This window comes from Mesoplodon bidens (genome assembly GCF_964165515.1).
Source record: "Mesoplodon bidens genome assembly, chromosome: 2".
Lineage (NCBI taxonomy): Eukaryota > Metazoa > Chordata > Mammalia > Artiodactyla > Ziphiidae > Mesoplodon > Mesoplodon bidens.
In genome coordinates, this window is record NC_138177.1 from 47,421,481 (window position 1) to 47,447,225 (window position 25,745).

At 48.8% G+C, this 25,745-nt stretch overlaps 1 protein-coding gene and 1 long non-coding RNA gene across 4 annotated transcripts in view; one reads left to right on the forward strand and one right to left on the reverse strand.

The window, feature by feature from the left end:
• Window positions 1-275: 275 nt before the first annotated feature.
• On the reverse strand, window positions 276-19,443 carry LOC308612060. 2 transcript variants are annotated; one of them, XR_014015060.1, is made up of 4 exons: window positions 19,262-19,443; window positions 2,172-2,293; window positions 522-780; window positions 276-441 (listed from the first exon to the last, which is right to left on the reverse strand). It is a non-coding gene; the product is annotated as an uncharacterized lncRNA (long non-coding RNA). The 2 variants fall into 2 exon arrangements; XR_014015061.1 differs by lacking the exon at window positions 19,262-19,443 and having other exon boundaries at window positions 2,172-2,428.
• The window catches only part of ATP2B4 (ATPase plasma membrane Ca2+ transporting 4), a 92,886-nt gene continuing 83,853 nt past the window's right edge, over window positions 16,713-25,745 (forward strand). For both annotated transcript variants that reach the window (XM_081224289.1, XM_081224290.1), the window contains exon 1: window positions 16,713-17,108. The gene's annotated coding sequence lies outside the window, so the exon portion shown is untranslated. The remainder of the gene's footprint in view (window positions 17,109-25,745) is intronic.

The window sequence follows — 25,745 nt, forward strand, 5'->3', positions numbered from 1 at the left end:
AACGTGAGATCTTATGGATGGGTTAAAGGACCAGGGAGCCGGGAGAGTTGTTCAGGACTTATAAAAAGGACCATGAGGGGCTCCCCTGGTGGCGCAGTGGTTGAGAGTCCGCCTGCCGATGCAGGGGACACGGGTTCTTGCCCAGGTCGGGGAAGATCCCACATGCCACGGAGCGGCTGGGCCCGTGAGCCATGGCCGCTGAGCCTGCGCGTCCGGAGCCTGTGCTCCACAACGGGAGAGGCCACAACAGTGAGAGGCCTGCGTACCACAAAAAAAAAAAAAAAAAAAGAAGGACCCTGCGGTGCGTTGCCTGAGTGGATGTGCAGTTTCCCTAAGTCTCATCCATCCATCCATCCACTCAACCTAATTTACTGGACACCTAACAGACAAAAGCTGATGTGCATTTTCCCTCTTTCTCTGGCTTCTTTCTCTTCACGAGATCTGCGGGTAGCAAGGGGGAGACTTTTTAGAGGTCATTTCTGCAGCAGATAGACTGATTTCCCCAGGTAGCTCACACTTACCGTGAATAATCGTTGCTGCCCAGAAGCTTTTATTATGTTGAACCTGAAGGCCTCCAGCACCATCTAAGCTGTGTTCACTGCCTCCCTGACTCTTCCATTTCTCCTCTTGGCTGCCCTGGTTTTCATTTGTTTCCTCATTCTCATGGCTCTGGGACACAGCTGTGGACTTCAAGTCAGAAAACCTCATTTTGAATTCCAGCTCTGTCACTCACAGTGGAATGACCATAGCCTTCAATTCTTTGAGCCTCAGTTTCTTCCTCTGTAAAAATGAGTATAATAATAATACCCAGTTGCTGTGAGGATCAAATGAGATAATGAATGGGAAGCAGGTTTGTAAACTGTAAACTGCCATACTCGTGTGAAAGTTTATCATTAATTTCCCCTGTCTGTCGGACACCACAGAGAGAGGAGCTGGGAAAGCAGCAGAACTCCAGGTCAATGCATCTGAATTGGAAACTCTGCCCTCTGGCTCTCCTGGCGACCCTGGGAAAGTGGCATAACCTCTGAGCCTCGGTTTCCCCATCCGTAAAGGAGGAGTCATTAGACCCATTTGCGTCCCCTGCTGAGGAGGTGAGTTGCTCATAAACAGTGTTGCTCAGTCTATTTCAGAGACACTTCTGAGCTCACCACTGTCCATTATAGTTTATTGAGCACACAGATGCAGTCTCCTGGGCTGGATAAACAGATCTTTCAAAGGTCTAGGCCTGGCCCAGGAACAGCAGCCAAACTGGCCCAGCCCTGCCAAGGAGCACAGCAAGGTACCTTCTCACCACACATGTGCCTCTGCTCCTGGATGAACTGACCTGAGCAGAAATGACAACTGGGTCTCTCTCCTGGCACAGGCCACCAAAGCCAGTGAGACCCTAAATGATCAGAAAGAAGGAAGGGTTTCCTTATCATATCTGGGTCCTCTCTTCTGTGGAGATCTACTGACCTCTCCTTCTCAATGTCCTTTCCGCTTCTGCTGTCCTCCAGGAGGTGTCTCAAGGTGACATTGTGGCAGTAACCTCCTAACTGGTCCTCACAGCTTTGGCCTCGCTTTTCTCCCATCCATCCCACTCACTGCTGTCGAATTAATCTTCCTAAAATACTCCTGTAGCCTCTTGGTTTCCTGCTTGGCACCATGATTCCCCATTGCCTAAAGGATAAAGTTCAAGCTGGATGAGGTGTGACACAGAGGGAAGAACAACTTCAGAACCAAGAGAATCCTGGCTCTGCCCTTGACGGGAAGGTTACTGCACCCTCTCTGAGTGTCAGTCTCCTCAACTGCCAAATGAGGCCAATAGTACTGATATTCTACTACTGTGATTCCACTTTAAAATATATAGAAGGTACTGTGCCTAGCCCATGGAAGTCACTCAGTATGCATTAGCCCCCTTCTGCTTTCCTCGCTATTACTTCCCTCCACATCCCTCCACAAGATGCAAAGAGTGCACCTAACTGCAACTGCACCCTGGGAATTCTGGGAGACAACCGATACACCATGTTTACAAGGGCCAGGAGAGGGGCACTGAGAAGAAGGTAAAGGGCTTTGGGATAATGAGCAGGCTTCTGGCACATCAGGCTTAAGGCTTCAAACGAAAAGGGAAGATAAAGTCTGTTCCAAGTACTGTGAGCATATGGGGAGCTCCGGAAAGGCAAGAAACTCACCTGAGATGAGAACTCCTGTTCTTGATGTAGAAGAAAGGCTTTTTTAGGTAACTGAGCACATCACTTAAATGGCCTTGGCTCAGCCCTTGGAGAACCTGGTCCATGTTCTTTCAAAGAAGAAACTAAAACCAAAAACCAAAACAAATGAACAAACAAACAAACAAACAAAAAAAAACAGGCAATATTAGCTACAGAGTTCCTGCTCCAGCAGCCAAGAGCCCTGAGGAGCCCGCGGACATGGGGCCAGTGGGTGCAGCAACATCAAGATGACTTCATTTACTGAGTTATCAAAAACCACAATGTCTGCCAAGAAGGAGTATGAGTCACCAGGACCCACAGGAAGGAGGGCCAGGGGTGGGGTGGGGTAGGCAGCATGACACGGTAAGAAAAGCAAGTATTTTGAGGACACACAGGTTCAAATACTGACAGACCTTTGGGGCCTTAAACTCTCTGCACCTCAGCTTCCTCATCTTTAAAAACCCGGGATAACCTAAATGCCGATTGCATAGCATTGTTTTAGGGATTAAATGAATTAATCTGTGCAAAAGACTTTAGCAATAAATGTTACTTATTTTGACAGCTGAGTTCTTAATTTTCCCCAAAGTTAGAGAAAGAGGGGTCACATTCTCTCCTCATCTTCCACTGCCCCTGACAAGAATCCTTGGCTTCAATTAGACAGACCTCAACTCTGATATTCTTCAGACGGATGCCTCCCCAAAGTTTGGGCCTCCCTGAGTTCCAGCCACTCCCTGGAAGGCCAGACCCACTTGGTCCAGATCCTTCAAAACTTCAAGACCTGCATCAACCCAGACAGACTTTCCCTGACAATCCCAGTGCCAGGCATCTTGCCATCCTCAGAACACCCACAGCACTTCCCTTCTGATTCAAGCAACAACAAATCACAGACCATTCTGGGACATTCGAATGTGTCATTCACATCTCATTTCATTATGCTGTTGGGTAATTTTCATGGGTGTAAGTTTTTACAGCCAGCTACACCATAGCCTTTTCATAACTCTTCCTGCAGCTACAACAAAACTAGTCACATACTTGATGCTAAAGCTATTTTGAATGAGTGAAGGAGCTGAGCTTAGCTAGAGCATTAGGCTAATGAGATCGGGGCTTAGGGTCCAGGCTATAGATGGTTCTCAGAGTCCAGGCCACCCAGGCTGTTCTGTGCTGCTGGTCAGTCAAGGATGGGACAAGTGAGCATGAATGAACCTTCCACCACTTCCCACCACCACAGCCAGAACAAAGGCACCTGCCCTGCAGAGGGGGCGCAGAGCCTTTTCCTCCTTCACCTTACTGCTTTCTGTGATACTGATCTAGTTCAAAGTGACTGGGACCTTGTAGGAGAGGAAACGACCAGATGGAACCGGATTGAGACAGCAATGCAGATGCTGCTGCACAGACTAGGGCTGGAGAAAACCTCAGGCAGGCTAGGACTAGAGTCCAAAAGAACAAGTGTCTCTGTGCTAATGTGAAGGTAGATGGTGCTGGGTATCTAATCAGCCTGATAGGGCACAGCAGCGGGTAATGCAGGGGGCGGCCAATTATTTGGAGTCCACGAGAGTGGTGGCCATTGGGAGAGCAGTTGAAATACAGAAGGACCCCAGCCAAGGTAGCATCCAGGCTTGGGGAGGCACCTGTGGACTGGGCCACAATCAAGCTGAAGACAGAAAGGCACTGGTTCCTTGTCTGATTGGAAAGGGCTCCCAGCGGGGACACAGGAGCCTGGTCGGTGCGGCTGACTCATTAGTCCTAGGCTGGAACATTCTCCAGCTTCCCTCCCTCATGCATTTCTAGCTAGGATATTCTTTCTTTCATCTCAGCACAGGCCAGAGGGGAAGAATATTATGGAGATAATTAATACAAGTCCTGCTTCTCTCAACGGTAATTCAAAAACTGGATATGGCCAGAAGCCAAGATAGGTACAGGAACCAGGGAAGACAGAGGGAAGGAACAAACAAAAGGAGTGACTGACAAATCTGTCTGCAATACACCAAAGAGTTCTGTTAGTCTAATGCATTAAAACAATACCTTGTATGTAGAGAAATCCCCTCATAGGGTGACCTGTCCAAAATGTGACCTTTAGATGTGATAATGCATACCTGCAAAATTTCAGGTCCCTTTGCTCTTGTGGGTAAAACCACACCCAGCTGATTCCCTAAATGGTGGGGTCTTGGATAGAAAAGGATAGAAGCAAGACCTCCAGGTATTGTAGAGTTTGGAGGCAAAGAGTACAGTTATTTCAGTATCAGGAGTCAGAAGGTGGAGGGTGGACAACATCTCAAGAGGCTGTACAATTGCCCATTGACAGACTGCTACTCCCTCACCCAGTCTTAGTAACCTACCATCCTTAGGGCTGTTCCTGGGAGTCAGTGCAGCTGGGGCCACCCCAAACTGAGGACTTTGCTTCTGAATCCCTCCATGGCCTCATCTGCCCCATCAGGACAGTAGTGTCTGGAGGCTTGCCCCTTCCTCCATCATCTATACACTCTAACATGCTTATCCTGATGAAGTCAGGTTAAACCAAACTCCAGGGACAGCCTGGAAGGGGAAAGGAAGTAAGAAAAGGTCAGTGTATAGCAGGAGATGTAGGAGGAAGAAGAATTCACTCCTGTTCCCTGAGGCTAGTGGGAAAAGGCAACTTTTTTTTTTTTTTTTTTAATGAATATGGGCCTCAGGTCCAATATTAGCCAGGATTTTTTCCATTGCAATGAAAAGAACCCAACTATACCTGGCCTGAGCAAAATCCATGAGTATATGAGGCCTGGCTGCATACAGAAATCTCATGACATGGTCAGGACTGGTTTCTTTCCCACTTGCAGCTGGACTTTCTACATTGGCTCCACTCTCCTGGAAGCATTGACAAGATGCCCCACAACTCCAAGTGTTAATCCTACTAGCTTCGATTCTACCGGAAGTCCCAGAATTGGGTCTCATTGCCAGGTTTGGAGTCAGGAGTGGGGTCAACTGTTCCCAAACTGCAAGATTTTAGCACGAGGAAGCAGTGATTTTTCAAAGAAAAATCAAAGTGCTGTTACCAGAAGCAGACAAACATACATATGACCACTACTGACCCTATCTTTAATCAGTGGGTCGAGTTTCCTTAATATGAAGACATCCAATTTAACTACTAAAGTATATTTCAGGGGGCGTCCCTGGTGGCGCAGTGGTTGAGAGTCCACCTGCCGATGCAGGGGACACGGGTTCGTGCCCCGGTCCGGGAAGATCCCACATGCCGTGGAGCGGCTGGGTCCGTGAGCCATGGCCTCTGAGCCTGCGCGTCCGGAGCCTGTGCTCCGCAACGGGAGAGGCCACAACAGTGAGAGGCCCGCGTACCACCAAAAAATATATATATATATATGTTTCAGGGTTAGGCAAAGCATTTAAACAAATGGATGCCATGAGGATCTTCTGACAAACTCCTGGCCCCTCAAGAGCCAGAGTCAGTCTTATCCACCTTTGTTCCTTTGGTCTTAAAACAGCGGTCAGTGCATTTAACTTAAATACCTCCAAGGTATTTTTAAAAAACTGTGAGTTCAAGAAAAATGAAGAATGTTTAGCAAAAATTTCATCTCTCCTGGGTGTCCAGTAGAGGCAGAAACCACTTGTAAAATTCTGGTTTTCGTAATTCAGGGGATGCAATGACTTCAGATTGACAGAGCTGTGATGAAAGCCGAGATAATTCAGAGCCCAGACAGAGGAGGTGTTGCTTCCTGTGACAGGAGAAGGTAAGAGAAATATCCCTGGCTATGGACTGGGATGGAAGGAATGGGAATCCAGGAAAGGGAACTAGAAATGTGGCTGTGATAGCTGGTGTGTAAGGGAGCCCCTGCCAACCCGTCCTAGAGGGCAGAGACGGCATCAGTTACCTCATTGGGGTTGAGTTTATACACCAAGATGCCAGACCCAGTAATAAACTATTTTGTGAACTCTAAACTTCTGACTAAATGTTAAGAGAGGGCAAGTAAAGCAGAGGGATAGGGATGGAGGAAAGTCAGAAGTCCAGGAGCCATGGGCCCCAGGCTTTGGAAGAGAAAATATGGGCTTTAGAGTAAGGAAACTAGGTTTGAAAACTAGTACTGCTACATACCAACTGTGTGACCTTGGATAAGTTACTGAACCTCTCTGACCTTCACTTTCCTCTTCAATAAAATGAGGATAATGATTCAATGAGGATAATGAGTTTTTATAAACTAAAATACAGTAGCCTAACTAAAACCTTTATCACCTTGGAAATTCAGACGTGTCTGATCAATGGTGGGTATAGACCCCACCCAAGACTTCCCATTTCAAAGGTTTTTGAGCATTTCAACATTGTTCTGCCACAGGCAGCCTCAGAAACAGATGAGGGAGAAGAGGCTGAGTTCCCAAAGGGAGAACCATTGACCCTATTCTTCACCTCCTCACTTAATATCTGTGGCTTGCAAGGAGGTCAGAGACCTATATCCCTGTTCCTAGGCCTGGCAAAACCAGAATTAGCCCAGACCAGGCAGATGGCATGTTGTTCCTTCTTAAAGACCTCCAGGTGGCAGACTTCTCGGCCTGCCTGCCTCTGGAATCTGTTAGTTAGGATGCTCTTGTGACTAACTCCAAGCCCTCCAGCACCAACCAAAGTTTATATTCATTCAAGTATTCATTCAGCTGTTGATTCATTTTTGCTATAATAAACTACTGGGCACCTGTTGTGCCAGGCACCATGCCAGCTGCTGGAAATACAAAATGAGTAAGATGCTTTGCCTTCAAGGAGCCTGGAGTCTAGTGGGAAGGAGACACAGCAATAGACCATCATCATAGTACACAGTAAGTGCCTCAACGGAGGTCACCTCTGAACACTTTGGAAGCCCCGAGGGGCACCTAACCTGGGTTTGGGAGAGAGAACTCAGGGAAGGCATCTCAGAGGAGGTGACACTTGAGCTGAGTCTTAAGGGACTGCTGAGCAAGCAGATCTGAGCAACAGTTACTTTGAGAACTATTTCTCAGCCTTTATCACACAAGAAGCCTAACAATTGGTTACTGTCAGGCTGATTATCTCATGGAGATGATATCACGCTGAAGGCGCTGGGGTAATTACCAAGCAGAAGTTACAGCCCAATGCCTGTGATTCCAGGGCGATGACAACTTGGGCACCATGGACTCTTATGGTGAATGATGTCCTAAGGTCCTAGAAGCAGGTGGTCCCGTTGGAATGCACCACAGGGGTTGCTGCATCCTCCATGTTCAATGGAAGATGCAGGAATGGAGGCCCGGTCCTCACAGAGACTGGGCGTGGTGGCCCACTGGGGAAGGGTGTGGAATCACTTTCTCTTCATGAAAAATCAGCTAGATGGGATGGTGACAAGGACCGTCCGGCCTGGAATGTGGAAGGGAAGAACCAGATGACCTCGGGAGGCTCCTCTGATCTGAAGTTTCAGAATTGGGCACTTTATTTCTAACTTATCCCAAGGATCTTGCCTCAAAGTGATGTCATCGGTCTTTCCCTCAAACTAATTAGCCAGGTTTCACACCACCATAGGAAAGGTATCCGTGTATCCCACTCCCATGCTTCTATGCCACAGGTGTGGGGAGCCCACAGAGGCCTACGGAAGTTGAGCACTTTGCAAAAGGCCACTCAGGGAGCCAAAAATAGAACACTGTCTGTGGCCACTCCAATGGGTCAGGTAAGCCACACCCCTCCAAACAATGCAAAGAAAAACAGCTCTTCCTGACTACACACTTTCTCTCCACCCCCAACCACCAAATCCCAGAAGAAACTAAGCAGATAAATGAAGCCAGCCTAGAGCCAGCGGCTGAAGCAGCCCCTATGCGCCTGTTCTCGGCTCTGGTGGACGCACTCCCTCCAGCACCCTCACTTTCAGCTCCAGCAGACCAGGGTGCCTCTAAGGCAGAACTGCAGACCCCAAATGTCAGTGTGGCACGGGGTGCTGGGGAGACTCAGCAAGTCTTAAAATGCCCCCTATCTCAGTTACCGTCCTCTTCCTGTTTCTGGTGTGTGCCTGTCAGAAGGATTCAGCTTAGACCTTCCAAAGAATTTACTTATTTCTAATAGATAAAAGAGGAATGTGTAATAACCCAAGGAGGCTGCAGAGTTTCCTTCTCAGGGGGGATTTTGAGGAAGAGGGCGCCCTACCTGGTGAGCCTTACAAGGATCTGTTCGGAGGCAGGGGTGTGGACTAAGCGACTTACCGGGAGCACAGGGCGTGGCTCCTCCAGAGGTCAGGCTGAGACCCCAAGGGCTCCGGGGCAGAGTGGGGCAGACAGTCGTTGGGGAGGACACCACCCCAGCCCTCAGGACTCTCCCTTCACCTGGGGCCTGCCCTCCATCCGCCTACTCTCCCTCTCCCCAACCCTCCCCACGCCCAGGTTAAATACAGGGAGTAGGTGTCCTTTTCACAGAAATGTTTTCCATCCTCAGTCCCTGCTTTCTGGAGGCTGTTAAACTGAGATGGAGGCACTTCCCTGGGGGTCCAGTGGTTAAGAGTCCGCCTTCCAATGCAGGAGACGTGGGTTGGATCCCTGGTCGGGGTACTAAGATCCCACATGCCGCTGGGCAACTGAGCCTGCGAGCCACAGCTACTGAGCTCGCGCACCCCAACGAGAGAGAAAACCCTCACGCCACAACTAGAGAGAAGCCCGCGCACCGCAACGAAGACCTGATGCAGCCCAAAAAAATAAAGAAAATAAATAAATAAATATTTAAAAAAAAACAACAACTGAGATGGACAAGCAGACTAGCCAGACATTTAAAACCTCTCTTTCCTCCCTGCCCTGGCCACTCTGGGTTGGTCTGGACACTGTACCCATACGTCCACTGTTTCTTTTAAGTAGCACAGAAGGGTGAGGGCACAGCAGGCTTGGTCAGAATGTCTAGAGCTGGCCCCACCTCTGTGACTTACTGGTTAGCAGCCCTCTCTGAGCTTCATTTCCCATGAAATGAGCGTAATGCCACCTACTTCTTAGGACCACCAGGGTGAAAGGAGATAAGGCAAGTGAGGTGGCCTGTCCATTGTCTGGCACATAAATATTAGTTGGATGAATGACTGAAAGGCAAGTGTCCAACCTAAGCATTTGCCCAGGCCCCAGTGGGAACACTTCAGTTCACTCTGTGTTTGGAAGGGGCCATGAAGATGGGGCCTAAGGAGCTGCCTAAATAAGGGGAGAGACTGAAGGGCCCTAGATCCTGGAGTAAAAAACCTGAGCCTCCCCTGCAGAGCAAATTCCACCCTGGGTTTCTGTGAGGGTCCATCTCCTGTGGTCTTTCCCAGGTGAAAACATGAAGGAAGGAGGATTTCTGGAATCCAGGATCCAGTGTCAGCTTGAGAACAAACCAGAGGGGCTAGAATTCATTTCCTGGGATGGAGGCAGAACTACTGCTGCCCCCCCTTTGCTGCAGCCCTTCCCAGCCAGGGCTGCTCTCCCCAGGTCTCCCTGGTACCACCCAAGCCTAGAAAGCCTGAAGCCTGAAGAACTGGCCCGTGGTGTGCAGGGTGAGAAAGCCTGTCAACTCAAGGTAGGGGACAAGAGCCTAGGTCAGCAGGCAGAGGACCTCGTTACAGTCCTGCCACGTGAATTGTGTGATCTCATGCAATCCTGTCTGAGCCTCGGTTCCCCAACTGGAAAATGGGAATAATAGTTCACACCCTATCCTCCCTACCATATAGGACTACTGCAAAGATCCAATTATTCTATGCAGAAAAAGCGCTTTGTAAACTGCAAGTACTGTGCAAACACGGAAGAGCTATTAAAGGCTCTGGAACAGAGGACATGTGAGATGGGACAGATTGTAAATTCTTCCTGTCTGGCAGGGGGGCCAGAAAGAATCCTTCCAATTGGTTTTTCTTTGATCTTCATTTGAAATTTAATGAGCACTTAAGGCATTGCTGACACTCTAAGTTTAAAAATTAGGGACTTCCCTGGTGGCGCAGTGGTTAAGAATCCACCTGCCAATGAAGGGGACACGGGTTCGAGCCCTGGTCGGGGAAGATCCCACATGCCGCGGAGCAACTAAGCCCATGCGTCACAATTACTGAGCCCGCGTGTCACAACTACCGAAGCCCGCGCGCCTAGAGCCTGTGCTCCACAACAAGAGAAGCCACCGCAATGAGAAGCTCACGCACCGCAACGAAGAGTAGCCCCCACTCACTGCAACTAGAGAAAGCCCGTGCGCAGCAACAAAGACCCAACGCAGCCATAAATAAATAAACAAATTTATTTTTTTAAAAATTAAATTTAAAAGTCATCACTTGTTCCCTTCTTTCCACGCTCACTTCCTCAGCTTTATTGAGCACAACCATTAACCCAAAACTATTTTTAACTGTCACTAATTTGATGTAGACTGAAACAAATGAAAGACAAATATTTTGTTAGAAAAACAGATTATGAACCAAACTTGAGCTTAAAAAAAACAAAACAACCTAGCTAATGAGTTCAAAATGAAATTAAAACCAAGCCACTGCAGCTTCCAAAACAACTGAACCAGAATGAAATTGGAAAAGCAAAATATGCTCCCAAGTAAATCAAACTGATTCTACATATCATCAAAGGCCCTGGATCCAAAAAGCGCTTCTGGCCCTCACCTCTGCTGGTCCACGCTTTCCCACGTCAGATTCTGCACTCCTTCATTTAAGGGGATGCCCCAGACGTCCCAGATGTGCTAAGTCACCAAGGACGCAAAGATAAGGAAGAGACAATCCCTTCCCTCCAGGAGCCTATGGCCCAAACACACAGGTTTTTCCTATTCAAACATGCTCCCACTGCCCATCTCAACTGCCTCCCCACCCTAAACCCTCTTCTGCCTGAGATCACAGAGCAAGATGGAACTCTCGGCACCTCCACAAAGCCTCATTATTGCCAGAATCAGAGCACGAAACCAGCCATAAAACAAAACACCAAAACCCCAACAAATAAAAGCTGAGCCCCAAAGGCCTCTGTGGTGAGGTGATCCTGAGACCAGCCCTTCCCAGCCAGCAGAGAAAGCATCCTTTGATTTAATTCTGCATCGTACCCTTGCAGCTCAGACATGCTTTCGAATGATCTCAGTAAAGATTGTCCCATCCAGTCCTCTCCACAAGAATCCCAGAAAGTGGAAAAAAATGAAATTGTTGCTTGTCTAGGGTAGACGACCACCCACACTCAGCAAGGGGGTGAGCTGGAAGCCAGGCCTCCTGTGGAGGGCCCAGCAAGGTTTCTGTGGTGGAAAAATAGCTCTGGCTTGCTGCTGCTACTGCTGCTGAGACAGCTGCTGTGATTTGCTTCTCTCTCCTACTAACAGCCAGAGCTATCCATCCTTTTATCGTCCTTGGACCCTCCCAGCTGAAATCACTATTGCCTTCCAGGATAGAGTCCTCCCTATCTGGTTCCTGGAACAATCCTCACGACAGACTTGAGAGTTAGCTGTCTGAGTGCAGATGAGCTTGTCTTGGCTATCTGTGTTCTTATCTAGTTGCAGCCTTCTTTTATCTCCTGTCATCTTGGCCCAGGCTAATTCTGTGGACTTCTGTCTTGATATCTCTGCTTAGCACTCTGACCCCCAGGTGCTAGCAGGTACTCTTGTCCCCCAACCATTGAGGCCAGCCTGCGGCCAAATTAATTTCCTAAGTTCTGTCTTCCAGTTTCCTCCCCATCAGTAGCCTTGTCCTGGGTTATGTATAAGGACAAACAAAGGGCATGGAGGCAGATGTTGCTTGGATAAATGCCTCTGTCTATCCTGCCTTCAGCCATCACCAGAATTGTTCTGCAGGGTAGTGGGAGGAGAGACACTGGGAAGAATTTCAAAGTCCAGCTGGTGTCCCACCAACTCTAAAAAGCCTTCCCCAAAGGCTCCAGCCCATCTTTAGCTTTCCCTTCACTAGACCTTCACTGGATTTTTCACCTGGATCCAAGTTTTACACTTAATCACACACTTTGTTTTGTGATCTGTTTTATGTCTCCACAACTGATCAGAAACTTCTAGAAAATATGGACTATGTTAAATATAACTACATTATATAAAATTGCCCAGCATTGCACTGGGCGGGGATTATCCCTGCCTGCCACCTAGGTTTCCAAGCTACCAGACACACTGCTGCCACAGCCAGCTTGCTAAACATAGACCTGAAGTGGCCACTCAGGGCTCTGGACAGTCCATTCCCAGCCCATCTCCCAGCCTCCACTCTCTACACTTTCTGCCTCTGGACCTTTACCCCAGCCCGCCCCCCCACCCCCCCACCACGCCAAAAACAGGCTAAAGCTTACTCTTCAAGATTTTCCAGGTACCTCCAAATACCATCTCTTTTCTAGAGCCTTCTAATGTTTTTGTCAGAAGTAATCACTCCCTGGAATTTCCAGAGAAGTATTTTCGTACTCCATATTTCAACATCTACTGTCTAGCACATAGTAAGCACTCAATAACTATGTTTAAAAGACTAACTAAACACCTATTGTGGTTATTTATGCTATGAATACCTCTTTTTCCTCCACTAAACTATAAGCTTTATTATCTCTGTATGCCTCATCTGGGTCCAATAGATGTTGAAACAGTAGACATTCAATATATGTGTACTGAATTGAATAGTAGATATTCAGTAATGAATAAAATGAATGAATAAAATTCACTGAAATGAGTGTATCTAAGTAGTAGGTACCAGCATAAAAGGTTTCTGTGTTATATTTCTATATCACTTAGTACAACTGACTAAAAAACCCAGTTCAGTCTAGATTATACATTCATAATGAGTCATGTAACTAACTCATTTGTAGGAACAGCAAGGGTACAGTAGGATATGAGGTAGAGTTGATGCAAATGCTTCCAGAACTTGCTCTTTAGCTTTCTTCTCTGTCTCTCTCTGCAGGTAAGCTTTATTCTTTCCTATGGCGGGCTTCTTTCATGTGGCAGGGAATATAGTCCCTCATACTTCCAGAGCTTCACTCCTCAGAGTGTCCACTGCTGGAGAGAATCAAGCCTCATTTTCTTTTTGGCCTTAAACTCAAAACTCTCAGGAAAGAATATAATTGGCTCAGTTTGGGTCAGGTAGAGATGGGGCCTCTAATAAAATGACAGTTCCCATATTAACAATGAAGAGAAAGACCACCTTAAAGAAGACCTGGGTCTGGGCGTGGGGAGGATATTTGCTGTTCTAGACAGATAAAACAGTAGATATTCACAATAAGGAGAGGTATAGTCTGCATTCAAGAAAGGTGGGGAGAAATGACACAGGTAACTTGAGGAACTCAAAGTGGGACTCTCCAGAGGCCAGAGGAACATAGTCTGTTAAACAGCTAAGGGAGAGACAAGGCTGACTGCATTTTCTTCAAGTAAGAGTCAGCTTGAGGACAGGGTCCACAGTGATGGAAGCCCACTAGACTGACCTGCTCTGGGGAGGCCATGACACCTGGATGAGGAGAGCGGGGCTAGAGCTCAGGAAGTAGAGAACATGCAAAGTCAAGGGCATGGCAGGGATAAGAAGGAAAAGGGTCTAGTCAGAGCCTAGTCAGCCAGCCATACACAACAGCCCAACTAGGAACTTTCGATACTAGAGACAGTAACCCCCCTCTTGCCATTGTGGGAGAAGGGGCACAACTCTACTCTCCCACACTTGGCAGTTACTTTTATGTGTAGATTTATCTTTATTTATCTTTATCCATTCTAGATTTCAAGCCCGCTGCTAAAAGAAACAAGGCACCAGGGCTTCTGGGTTTCCAGAAAACACAGGCTTCAGGGGCTAGCTCTGCTGTAGAGAGCAGGTAGGTGGCAGCCACCCCACTCCCACATTCTCCCTCCTGTCTACAAGGGGGCTGGAGTTGGGATGGGATGGCGGGGTTCTTCCCTCATCCCACAAGCCCCCACCGGTGAAGGGGACACTGGGCAGATCTACCTGACACTGGCCCAGGGACCCCAGCCAGCCAGAGGTAGGACAGACTTCAGAGGCCCTTTTGGCAGCACCTGCCCTGCACAGCCTGCCTCCCTGGAACCCAAGGAGTTTGAGGAGAGGATCTAGCCTTTCAAGTACTAACCAGGCATCATTTCCCGGGCCCCACATGCCAGGCAGCCAAAGCAGACTCTTCCTTTAATGGGCCCACACATCTGGCCTAAATTGTTACTCCCCCAAGACAAGTTTACCGAACAGTTAGGCAAGGCCTCCCCGCACAGCCACTGCAGACAAGCTTAAAATACACTTTAATACATTTAAAGCACCATTTCAGAGACTGTCTTTCTCCTGATAAAGATGCAACTGACACTCACTGGGGACTAAAATGTCAAGTTGTTGCAATCCGGCAGGAAGCCTGACAAGCCATTAAATCTGAAGCTCTGTTCTGCTGATTCCTTTCCTTTCATTCCCCTGTCTTCCCCAACAATTGATCTGGGCTCCTGGAACTGACATTTTGGTAGGACCTTCCAAACTCTAACAAGGTACCATCTCTATCCCTGCCATCAGTTCTTCCACTGAAATGCCCTGGGGAGTGGAGTGGGATGGACCAGAGGAGTTGGGAGAGAGGCGGGGAGTGAATGAGAGCACACCTCACCTTTGGTGTCCTCTAAATGCCAAAGAGGAGGAGACTTTCAATCCCTAGGAAAAAAGGACTGCTTGGAAAACAATCCATGATGACTTCCGAAGAGGGTGACCCTAAACTCCCCTCCACACCCCTGGAACCTTCCATTTGCTGGGCTGGGCTGGAAAGGAGAAGTACAAGGATAGGCAGGGGCTTATTTTGGATTCAGCTCCCAAAATAGATGGCAGTAGGCAATCTCTAGCACCACATTAGGAAACTCTGAGTTCCGAGCCCAGCCCAACCACTCTAAAAAGTTTCTTTACTTTTGTCTCTTTAACTTTCCCTGGCTCAGAAATAGGACATAGACGAGTTATTGAGAAATATTAGGATAGAAAAATAAAGAGAGGAAAGAAAGGACCCCAATGTTAGGACACTGGGAAGGGTGTTAATAGGCAGAGGGAAACCAGTTGTGTCTAATCCACAACTCTGTTTCTCCATGTACACATGGTTCTTCATCCCAGGATAGGGAGGTCGGATGGCAAAGGAGGACAGGTGTGGTGTGAGGTATTGAGTTAGGATGGGAGGATCAAAGAGGTCTCTTCCCAAACCCTGAAGTTGTGGCCAGTCACCTTCTCTCAGCATAGTTTACAACCCTAACCTCTGAGGTGTGTGTTAACCTGCCTTCCATTAGCATATGAATGTGTGTGTGTGTGTGTGTGTATGCGCCTGCTGAGGTAGGTGTGGGAATATACCAGTCAATGAAGATATGCATCAAGAACCAGTTGATGGTGCATGTTTGCACCTGAAAGCCGGAATTTTTCAGGCAAAATCTAGGAGTGGCACTGTTGCACAATGCTGGTGGGTGTGTGGCTGCTGGGTGTGATTAACAGTTTATAGTTATGTATAAGTGTGCATGGATGTCTGAGTGTGTGCAAACTAAAATGGAAATGTGTGCGGGAACATGACACAAGTGCAGGAGAGTACACAGGCTTTGGAGTCAGTCTGACTTGGCCTTGCATCCTTGCTCTGTTATTTACCAGGTGTGTAATCTTGGGCGAGTCACTGATCCTCAATCTCAACTCTGAAATGAAGATAATAAGACCCTTCAAGATTGCCATGAGCATTAGAAACCATATATACAAAGCTTTTGGTGCCATAGCCCACACATAGTTGAACTCAAAAGTAGGCAGCTATTGGGACTTCCCTGGCGGTCCAGTGGTTAAGAATCCGCCTTCCAATGCAGGGTATGCGGGTTTGATCCCTGGTGGGGGAACTGTGGGGAACTAAGATTCCACATGCCGCAGAGCAACTAAGCCCGTGCACCACAACTCCTGAGCCCACGCGCTCTGGGGCCTGCGCGCGGCAACTAGAGAGGCCCATCTGCCCCAACGAAGATCCCACGTGCCGCAACTAAGATCTGAAGCAGCCAAATAAATAAATATTAAATAAAAAAATAAAAGTAGGCAGCTATTTTCATGCACTGTGGATGTGGGTGCAGAGGCAAGAGGGAGCAAAATGTGACCTGGGAGTGTGTGTATGAAATCTGGGTGAGGAATGTGTGCTAATGTGTGTGTATAAGCAAAGCGGTGTACGGGTGTGTGCATCCAAAGCAATGCCTTCGCCTTCTCCAGTGGGCCCCCTACTCAGACAGGGGCAGGAGGGTGGCAGGGGGAGGTCCAAGTTTTCGCAGACACCTTGGGTTTCTGGGTCCTGGGTCTAAGTGAGTAAGAGGCTGAGAGGAGCTGCAGGAAGCCAACCGCCTGCAGAAGCTTCCTTTTTTCCCTCCACCCAGCAACAGTTGAATACCGCCACCCACATCCACTCCCGCTCCACCCACACCCTACTTTACTTTCAACAAGGGTGAGAAAGGGCGGGGAGGAAACCCCACAGGAAAGAGGATTCCTCCCCTTCTTTCCCCATTCCGCCTTAAAACAAACCAGGAAGCAGCCGCAGCTCGCAATCGAGCCACCTTAACAGCGGAGTAATGGTCTGGCTTCTCGCCAAGTCCCACCCCCGTTCCATTTCTCGCTCCGCCCCTTTCTCCTCCCGCTCCGGCCGGGCTGGTGAGCCAGAGTCTGCCGGAGTTGGCTGGAGCTGTTGCCATGACAAGCATTTTCTCAAGAAAGCTCTGCTGTTGAAACCGTCTAAAGCTGGGGGTTGAAAGGGGGCACGAACTTCCTGGGGAACCATCCCTCCGAGGAGAGTAAGACCGGAGACACCCGCCCAGCTCCCCTGCACCCTTTCCTTCCAGAAACCTGAGAGGTCCTTCCCTTTGGGAGGGCCGGGGGAGGAGACCCAGCCCACTCCCTGGTCGTGGCTGGAAAGGCAGAAGAGACCAGCCAGCATCTCCGGCGTGGTTGCCACATTGGACCGGTGGGTGGTCACCCCCACCCTACCCCTGTGCCTGGACAGCCAGAGGGAGATTCCTGCGTGGAGAAGCCTGGATCTTTGCTAGAAAGAGAGGTAGGCTTGCAGAAAATGAACTGAATCTTGATTTGTAAACTTAGTTTCTTTCTTTCCTCTCAATGGCTTCTAAAACTCCCTGAATTTCCTCTGACTAGCATATTTCTTGCGACTGGGTTTAGGGTGTGTGTACGTGTGTGTGTGTGTGCACAGATTTGTCAAATACTGTATTTCCTTCCTAGATTCAGCTCTTAGAAACCATATAATCAAACAAGTGATTTCTCCTTCATTCCCCCCTAGTTTTTGTCATTCCTGGCCTGTGGGTGTAGGGAAGTGGAGGGCCTGTATTCTTCATACCCAAATTGAGCTTTTGGAAAAAGCATTTGTTTTCCCCCATTCGTTCCTGCCCTCCCCCTCCCCCTTGGCTTGGGAATGAGACGCAGAATGGAAAACTGTTGCAAAAATATTTTCCGGGTCTGTTCCCTTTCTTGAAAGCACCAAAGAAAAACGGAAAAAAAAAAATGAGTATGAAATCTTCAACAGGAAGGAGGGACACCAGTGGGGACTGAGGGAGGGGCTCACTGGGGGGATGGCTGTAGGAGCTAGGAGAAGCTGGGGGTAGGGAAGGGGAGTGTACAAGTTAAATTTCCTTGGCTTTGTAGAGAAACCTCAACAATTTCTCTCTACCGCTTGCAAAACATCCTCAGACTTTCACGTCTATAATTAGTCGTGGAAAAAGCTGGGAGTTCCCTCGTACTGTTGTTGTTTGGTTGTTGTTTGAGTGTGTGCGGAGAGTCAAGAACCAACTGTATGAGTGTCTCTGAGGGCACTGCCCCATATATAGCTGTTCCCAAAGGGGAGAAGAGGTGAAGTTGGAAAGTTTGCAATTTCAAGGCTGGTGACTGTGGGGCTGGTGAGTGTTTGGTGGTTGGGGGTTGGCCACAGGCATCCTTGGGAGGGTCCCTGAGCATCCTGGGCCACTGCGCTGTCTTGCTGAAGAGCTATAAATTAAGGCTGGGATTGTCCCTCCTGCTTTCATCCACAAACATACTCACTCAAACACTTGGCTTGCTCTTGGTGTGGCAGAGGCAGGCTGGCATCCTTTCCAGACGAGTCCAGCCTCACACACTCTTCCATCTCACTGAAGGATCCACCACTCTTCTCTTGCTGGGTGTGGGGGATGCGAGAGTGGCTAACCACATCCTGGGAGAGAGTGGGCACTCTGCTGGCCAGAGACAGTACCCTCGTGGGCATTCCTGCCTTACTTACAATAACTTGCAGTCGGTGCCAGCCAGCCTGGTAGCGGGGGAATCTCAGCTGAAGAAATAGGCGGGCAGTCAACTGGCACCACTGGGGAGGGGAAGTAAAATCCCACTCTCCCAGGCTACCTCCTCCTCTGGGTGGGGTGTCTGGCAGGCAATCTTAAGATCCCCTTCTCCCTCCTTGAGACTCCCCCCAGAGCTGCCCCTTCTGGTCCTTCCTATTTGGAGCCCCTCCCCTTTCTGCTCCCTCAGCTCCAGGCCCTCTTTACGAGGAAGGAAGGGAAGGGAAGAGACCTGGGTCACCCTAGGCTGTGACAGGCCACGGAGAGGGACCTAAGGGGTTAGGAGGAGCTGGGTGGGGGAAGGTTTAAGAGAAGGAGGAGGCCAGGAAGAGTTGTAGAGCTGGGTTTCCTCGCTGGTTGGCTAGGGGTGGTGGCCTGGGAAGCTGACTCTGGGAGGGGGTAAAGGGTGCTCTATGAGGTGGGTCCTGTACCGAAGCTGGGGAGGGGGGGTGGTGTGCGTGGAAAAGAAGCACCTGCCCCCTGTCCCAGCTAGTTTGGCTGGAAGAGTGGTAAAAGCAAGAGGTTAGAAACTGGAAAGAAGGAAGCAAAAGAATTGGAGGATAGCAGAAATGGGGGCCGGGAAGCAACAGGAACCAGTTTTCTTCCTGAGGTTTTGGATGACCGATCCGCCTCCACCCAAGGACAGACAGCTCCTCTCTCCCTAGATTCTGCTGGAGATGGGAATGAGGCCTTACCCAGTGGGCAGGGGACCCATGACAGGATCCATGCCTTGGTTCTGTAGAAAGTCAGGGAGGAGAACCCATTTCTTTGCTTCTGCCCAGGAGCCCCATCCTCCCTGCCACCATCTTGCAGAGGTACAAACCCCGAAATCACACCGCCCGCCTCCCCCCTGCCTGCGCCCTCCCATTCTGGGAGCCCATAATCCCACCGTTCCTGCAGCCGACCTTCCCGTTTTCAGTGCTCTGACTAGGGGTAGATTCTGGTGGGCTCGGGAGGACTTCTTGAGAAGCAGGGCGCGCACCGAGGCGCCTGTCCCGTGGCCTTGAGTCGTGGGTGGGTGGGGCGGCGGGGGGGAACTCCCCGCAGCCCCCTCCCTTCCCGCCGGGGCCGCGGGGCGGGGTCGGTGCTACCTCACACCCTCGGCCCCCTCCCGTCGGCGCCTCTGCGGCCACGCCCGGTCGCAGCCACTCCTGCAGCGCCGCTCCACCCTCGGGCTCTGCGGGAATCTGAGTACTCCTTGCACCGGGCGCTCGGAGCTGGAGCGGAGGTTTCCTGCCTCTGAGGCCGTGCTGAGCCTCGGTTCCTTCCACTCCCAGTTACCATCTCCGTGTCCCTGGCTGGATTCAAGGTCAACTCGAAGGAACACAGCTCGTTTTTACCTCTGGGATTCCTAGCACCTAGGCGCTTGGTCAATGTTGGGAGAAGGAGGTGGCATTTTGGGGGGAGTCTGGGAATCAGCAGATCTGGGGATCAACCTCATCCGGGCTGACTCCTAGCTTGCCCTGTGGTCTTCGGTTTCCCCCCTGCAAGGTGGAAAGCCTGCTCCCGCAGTAATGGTGGGAGGGAGTGCTGAGTCAGATTTGTGGGATTTCTACGGCTTTTGGTGTCAGAAGAAAGTCAAAATGGGAGGGCGCAGTTAGGGGCAGAACTGGCGCAGTTTGCCTGAGGTGTGAGCGCCAGAAGAAGTCAGGTGGTGTGGGGGAGGGGCGGAGGTCCCTGAGCAAGGGTAAGGGGGAGCCTTACTCTTTCCCACTCTGACCGCAGCCTCTTGAAAAGAAGAGGGGTCCTGGGCCACTCAGCCCAGCACTGACCCAGCAATTCAAATATTACACAGCAAACTGCCTCTTATTCAAGAATTTAGCTTCTCTCAGCAACCCCCATGAGCCCTTTTCTCTTTTTTTCTATTCTCCTGGCCTTGGACCCAGCACCCAGAGAGAGGGATAAGGCCTCCCCATCTAGGGCATTCCAGATCCACCAAAGCCTTGGAGGGAGGAAAGGAGGTTGTTCATTCTTGGTCCCAGGACCTTAAGAATCATGTTTGGCTTAGGTTGACACAGGTATTTGGTTTGACTTTGAAGAGGAATGCCCTACCCTAGGCCTAGCTGCCTTCCCAGAGTAATTCTTCCTGCCCTCTGACCTCTTCCCCCAGCCTACCCTGAGACAGGGCTCTCTTCCCAGCCAGTTCCTTGCTCCTCAGACATGCATGCATTGACTTCTGTCATCTCTGATTGGTATTTGGTGGGTAGAGGTGAGAAGGAAGGAGGGATGAGAAAGGCAAGGTCTCTGGGTCACAAGGAAGGAGAACATCTGGGCAGAGTCAACGGGGATGACATCCTTTCCCCACTCATTTCCCCCTTCTGTAGAATGGGTCAGAGGAATAAAGCTGGCTGGAGTCCAAAAGGCTTGTGTGGAATGTTTTGTACTCTGCTTCCTCTCCCAGCATCTCTCTTTGTCTCCTCTTTCCTCTTTCCCTTGTATGAGCCATTCTTGTTCCACTGACTTATTTCCTCTGCACGTGTTAAAACAAATGACAGGGACTTCTGCCTCCACCTTAAGCCAGTCCTCTGTGTTCAGCCCACATAAATGCGGGCTGAGGAGGGAAACCAGGCAGGACCTAATTAGAACCAGAGCCAAGGACTCCCAGTCAGGGGAGGAGCTTTTGGAGGCAATTTGTATTGGGAGAGGGGGTAGCAGTGAGGCCAAAGAAGAGAAGAGGGAGGTGAGAACATAGGTGTCAAGGGGCGAGGGTCCCTCCCTCTATTTGGACTCTCCTCACTGTAGTTCTTCTCTGGCTACAGCCTTCTGCCTCATCATTTCTCTCTGCTCTGTTTTCCCAAGTTAAGTAGAGACATCTTTGGGACAACTCAGGGAGATGGACTGCAATGAAATCAGTGAGATTCCTTTGCTTTTGCCTTCTTGCCGGATCGCTAGGGCAGAGGGAGCTTGGGGTAGTGTGTTTATTGGTGGGGAGGTTAAGGACTCTCAGATAAGCTCAGGGTAACTCTCAGCTCAGAACACTTCCTAGCATCTTGCTATGATCTTCCACCTAGGTTGCAAAATCAATGTCAGGGGTACAAATTAGTACGGCCCCTATGGAGAGCAAGTTAGCAACATCTAACAAAACAACATATGCATTTACCCAGCAATCCTATTTCTAGAAATTTATCCAGAAAATGCACATTCACAAATACAAAAAGATGTGTGCACGAGGTGATTCTTTAAGACATATTTGTAATAGCCTTACAATATTTTTCTTTAAATAACCTTCTAACAAATTTATTCACTTTTTAACCATTCCTGTGTGGTAAAAGTCACACTTTTTGGTGTCCAGTTCTGTGAGTTTGGACAAAAGTGATCATCATATAATCACCACCGCCATGAGATACTGAACCACGGTGTTTGCCTTTCCCGAACGTCCCATCGATGGAATTGCACAGGATGTGGTCTTTTTTGTCTGACTTGCACTCAGCATGACACAGTTCAGATCTTCCCATGTTCTTGTGTGTCTCAGGAGCGTGTTCCTTTTTATTACTGAGTAGTGGTCCACTGTTTCAGTTTGCTTATCCATTCACTAGTTGAAGGACATTTGGGTTGTGTCCAAATTTTTGGAGATAGTGAATAAATTCGCTATAAACATTGGATTCAGGTTTTTGTGGGAGCATCGTTCACTTCTTTAGGGTTATAATTTATAAGAAACTGCCAAACTGTTTTCCAAAGTGGCTGTACCATTTTGAACCAACACTGTATGAGAATTCCATTTGCTCTACATCCTTACAAGCACTTAGTATGGTCACTTTTTTTTTTTTCTTTTTTTGGGTAGTGTTTTAGCTAATCTCATAGGTGTTCAGAGGTATAAAATTAGTTGGTAATTAGACTTATTTGATGTCATCAGCCTGAAACGCAATCACCTAGTAAGAAATAAAGCAGGCATCTCTGGATGTTATCAACCAAAAAGAAAAAAAAAGCAAAAAAAGCATCTGCTGGGGTAGAATGAGAGCCACCCTACATGACAACTGAGACTTCAGAAAAGTGAATTGATTAAAAAAAACACATTAAAATTATGTGTTTGGGGAAAAGGGTGGGGAGGTGGAAACCAGTCTAGATTTAAAGAAACTAAAGAGATATTATAGCCAAATGCAATGCAGAAACCTTAATTGGATCTTGGGTCAAAAAAAAAAAAAAAAAAAAGACCATAAAAGACATTCTGGGACAATTGGGGAATTTTTAATATAGATATTAGATGACATGTAATTTTTGTTAATCTTTAAAGGTGTGCTAGTGGTCATGACAATGGTTTTATAGGAGAATATCTTTATGAAAAAGTATTCAAGGGCACAGTGTCTGCAAGCGGTTTTCAAATGGTTCAGCAAAAAATGTGTATATATACCTCAAGAGAGGGCATACAAGATGCTAACAATTGGTGAATCTAAGTGAAGGGTCTGGAGTTGTTTATTGTACTAGTTTTTTCAATGTTTCAAATCTGAAATGTTTCCTAGTACCAAGGTGTGGAGAGAAGTACATGCTAGGAAGGACCCCAGATTCCTAGACCGCCCTCACTCATCGCCCTGACTCCGGACCAACCAACCAAATGGGACATCTTTTCTCAGCTCTCTAGCCCCCACTCGCCACCCTCCCCGGGGAGTCTTTGTTTTCACTCTCACTTCTGTCAACATCAGGCTTTTCTTTCTGGGTGGGAGCAGCTGGGGCACAATGGGCTGGGCAGCTGGGCGGGCCAGGAGCAACGGGTGGAAGCAGGCACTTCCCCACAGTGCCATGGGCCAGCTGAGGAAACCTGTGGATTGAGGGCTTCCAGAGTCACCCACCTGCCTTTTGAGGAGGGTCCCCAATTGTAAGAGGAGGAATCCACCAACAGTCCAGAAGTGGTTTCTGACCAACCTTTCACATCCCTTCTGAATTCTATAATGAGGTGCTTCTGAGAGAAGCCAGCTGTGCCTGCCCTGAGCCTTCATGTGTGGGCTAAGCAAGGGCTCCTAGATCCTCCCTTGCTGGAGCCTGCATAGCGGCTGCACTGTCACTGACCCAAATTACTGTGCTGTCCACCACTGCCTTTTCAGCCTAGTCCTAGCTCTGGAGAGATATCAGGTTTCCAGGAGGCGTATCTCTCTCTCCCCCTCTCTTTTCTCCCTGAAAACCGTGGGACTAAGGCTCTGTGTGACTCAGGGTTTTTTTCATGTAGGAGAGGGCTCTTGATCCTTTAGTCAATTCACCTTCTGTCTTGCTTAGGGAGGCTGAAAGAGCAGAAGCCAGGAAGTTGAAAGGGGGCAGACAGGGAGGAGTTTGTTCTCATGCGCTGCCAGGCCTGCCAGAAGAACATGGGACTGGGAGTCAGAAAACTAGTGATCATGGGACTTCCCTGGTGGCTCAGTGGTTAAGAATCTGCCTGCCAATGCAGGGAACACAGGTTTGAGCCCTGGTCCGGGAAGATCCCACATGCCATGGAGCAACTAAGCCCTTGAGCCACAACTACCGAGCCTGCGCTCTAGAGCCTGCGAGCTACAACTACTGAGCTCACATGCAATAACTACTGAAGCCCACGCGCCTAGAGCCTGTACTCCACAATAAGAGAAGCCACTGCGATGAGAAGCCCGCGTGCCACAACGAAGTGTAGCCCCCACTACTAGAGAAAGCCCGCGCGCAGCAATGAAGACCCAATGCAGCCAATAAATAAATAAAATTAAATAAATAAATAAATAAATAAATTTGATAAAAAAAAAAAAAGAAAACTGGTGATCTGGGCTTTTGACTACTGTGTGACCTTGACAGAGGCAGGTGATGTCTCTGGGCCTTCGTCTCCCCGACTATAAATTGAAACCAAGCTTGGACAAATAGGCATTTCTTTTTTTTTTTTTTTTTTTTTTATTTATTTCTTATTTTTTATGTTTTTGGCTGCGTTAAGTCTTTGTTGCTGCATGCATGCTTTCTCTCGTTGTGGTGAGCGGGGGCTACTCTTCGTTGTGGTGCGCGGGCTTCTCATCACCGTGGCTTCTCTTGTTGCGAAGCACAGGCTCTAGGCACGTGGGCTTCAGTAGTTGTGGCTCGAGGGCTCTAGAGCGCAGGCTCAGTAGTTGTGGCACACAGGCTTAGTTGCTCCGAGGCATGTGGGATCTTCCCGGACCAGGGCTCAAACCCGTGTCTCCTGCATTGGCAGGCGGATTCTTAACCACCGCACCACCAGGGAAGTCCCAAACAAACACTTCTGATTCAAGATTCTTTTTCTACAAAGAGGCAAAACTCTCAACACCCAAACCAAGCTCTTTATGGTAGTCTAGCACAATGTAACAGCCTGTAGCTAAGTTCCATCCTTCTTCCCAGGATGACCAGACATAAGGAGACCTAAAAAGATCTGCCTTGTGGACAGCCACACCCTCACGTTTTGGGACTAGAACAGGTTCTTAGAGTCCCCATCTCCACCTGTCTGTAAGTTCAATTGAGTACCTACTCAACACCTTCTAAGGCCACCATTCTGCTATGTCCTAAGCTAGAGAAAGAAAGATTAGCTAGAGATACAGAAATCCAAGCCTTCAGGTAGTTTACTATCTCCTAAGGAACATGGTCCCCCCAAAGAGTTATTAGGCCCAACCATATGAAATTGCCAGTTTGCAACTGCTTTTAACCTATAAAAGGCAATTTAATATGATTCAACATAATATTAATATTATTAGATATTGGAAATCAGGAACTACAGTCAGTACCGTGGGATGGAGAGATGAGATTTTCATCTGAACAGTGGATTGGGTTTGGAGAAATTTGGGTAAAGCCACCAGTTGCTAGGCCAGCCTGTCCTACCTCTCAATCCAGACTTTTGGCCCTGAAGGTAGACACATTGGCCGAGCCCTTGTCCAGACTCTGGTTGAGATTTCAGCATTAGCATTTCTGGTAACTGGCCAGGGCGGCTGCCCATGGGTAGAGAGGAGAGTGCTGTCCATCTATAGTCCACTATTCCTGTGCCCTGAATGCCCTGCTTCATATCTTGGGAGCTGAGAATGGAGGAAACTAAGAAGGGAAGAAATAGGAAATATCCATCTAATTTTTCCCCCCTCTAGTGGCAGACAACAGCGGGGACACACACTTGAAGCCTCATCTGGCACAGTGATACGGGAGCTGAAGGGGTATTAGAGGGAATGTGGGGACCAGAATTTGGCAGGGCTCACCTGAAAATTATTCTTGGGGGAGGTGATTGCCAAACAGGATTTGAATGAGGAGAGAAAATAGCTTTGATGAAGGAGACGATGGGGGTGGGGGTAGATTGGGAGGAAGGATTGTGCTGCTGCATCTGGCTGAGGACACTCAGCATCGTGGAGAGTCAGATGCTCTGGCAGGTGAGGGAGGCTGTCTGCTGCCTCCTGCTGAAATGCCTCCAGCCCTCTGTCTGAGCCAGCACCTGGGTCTCA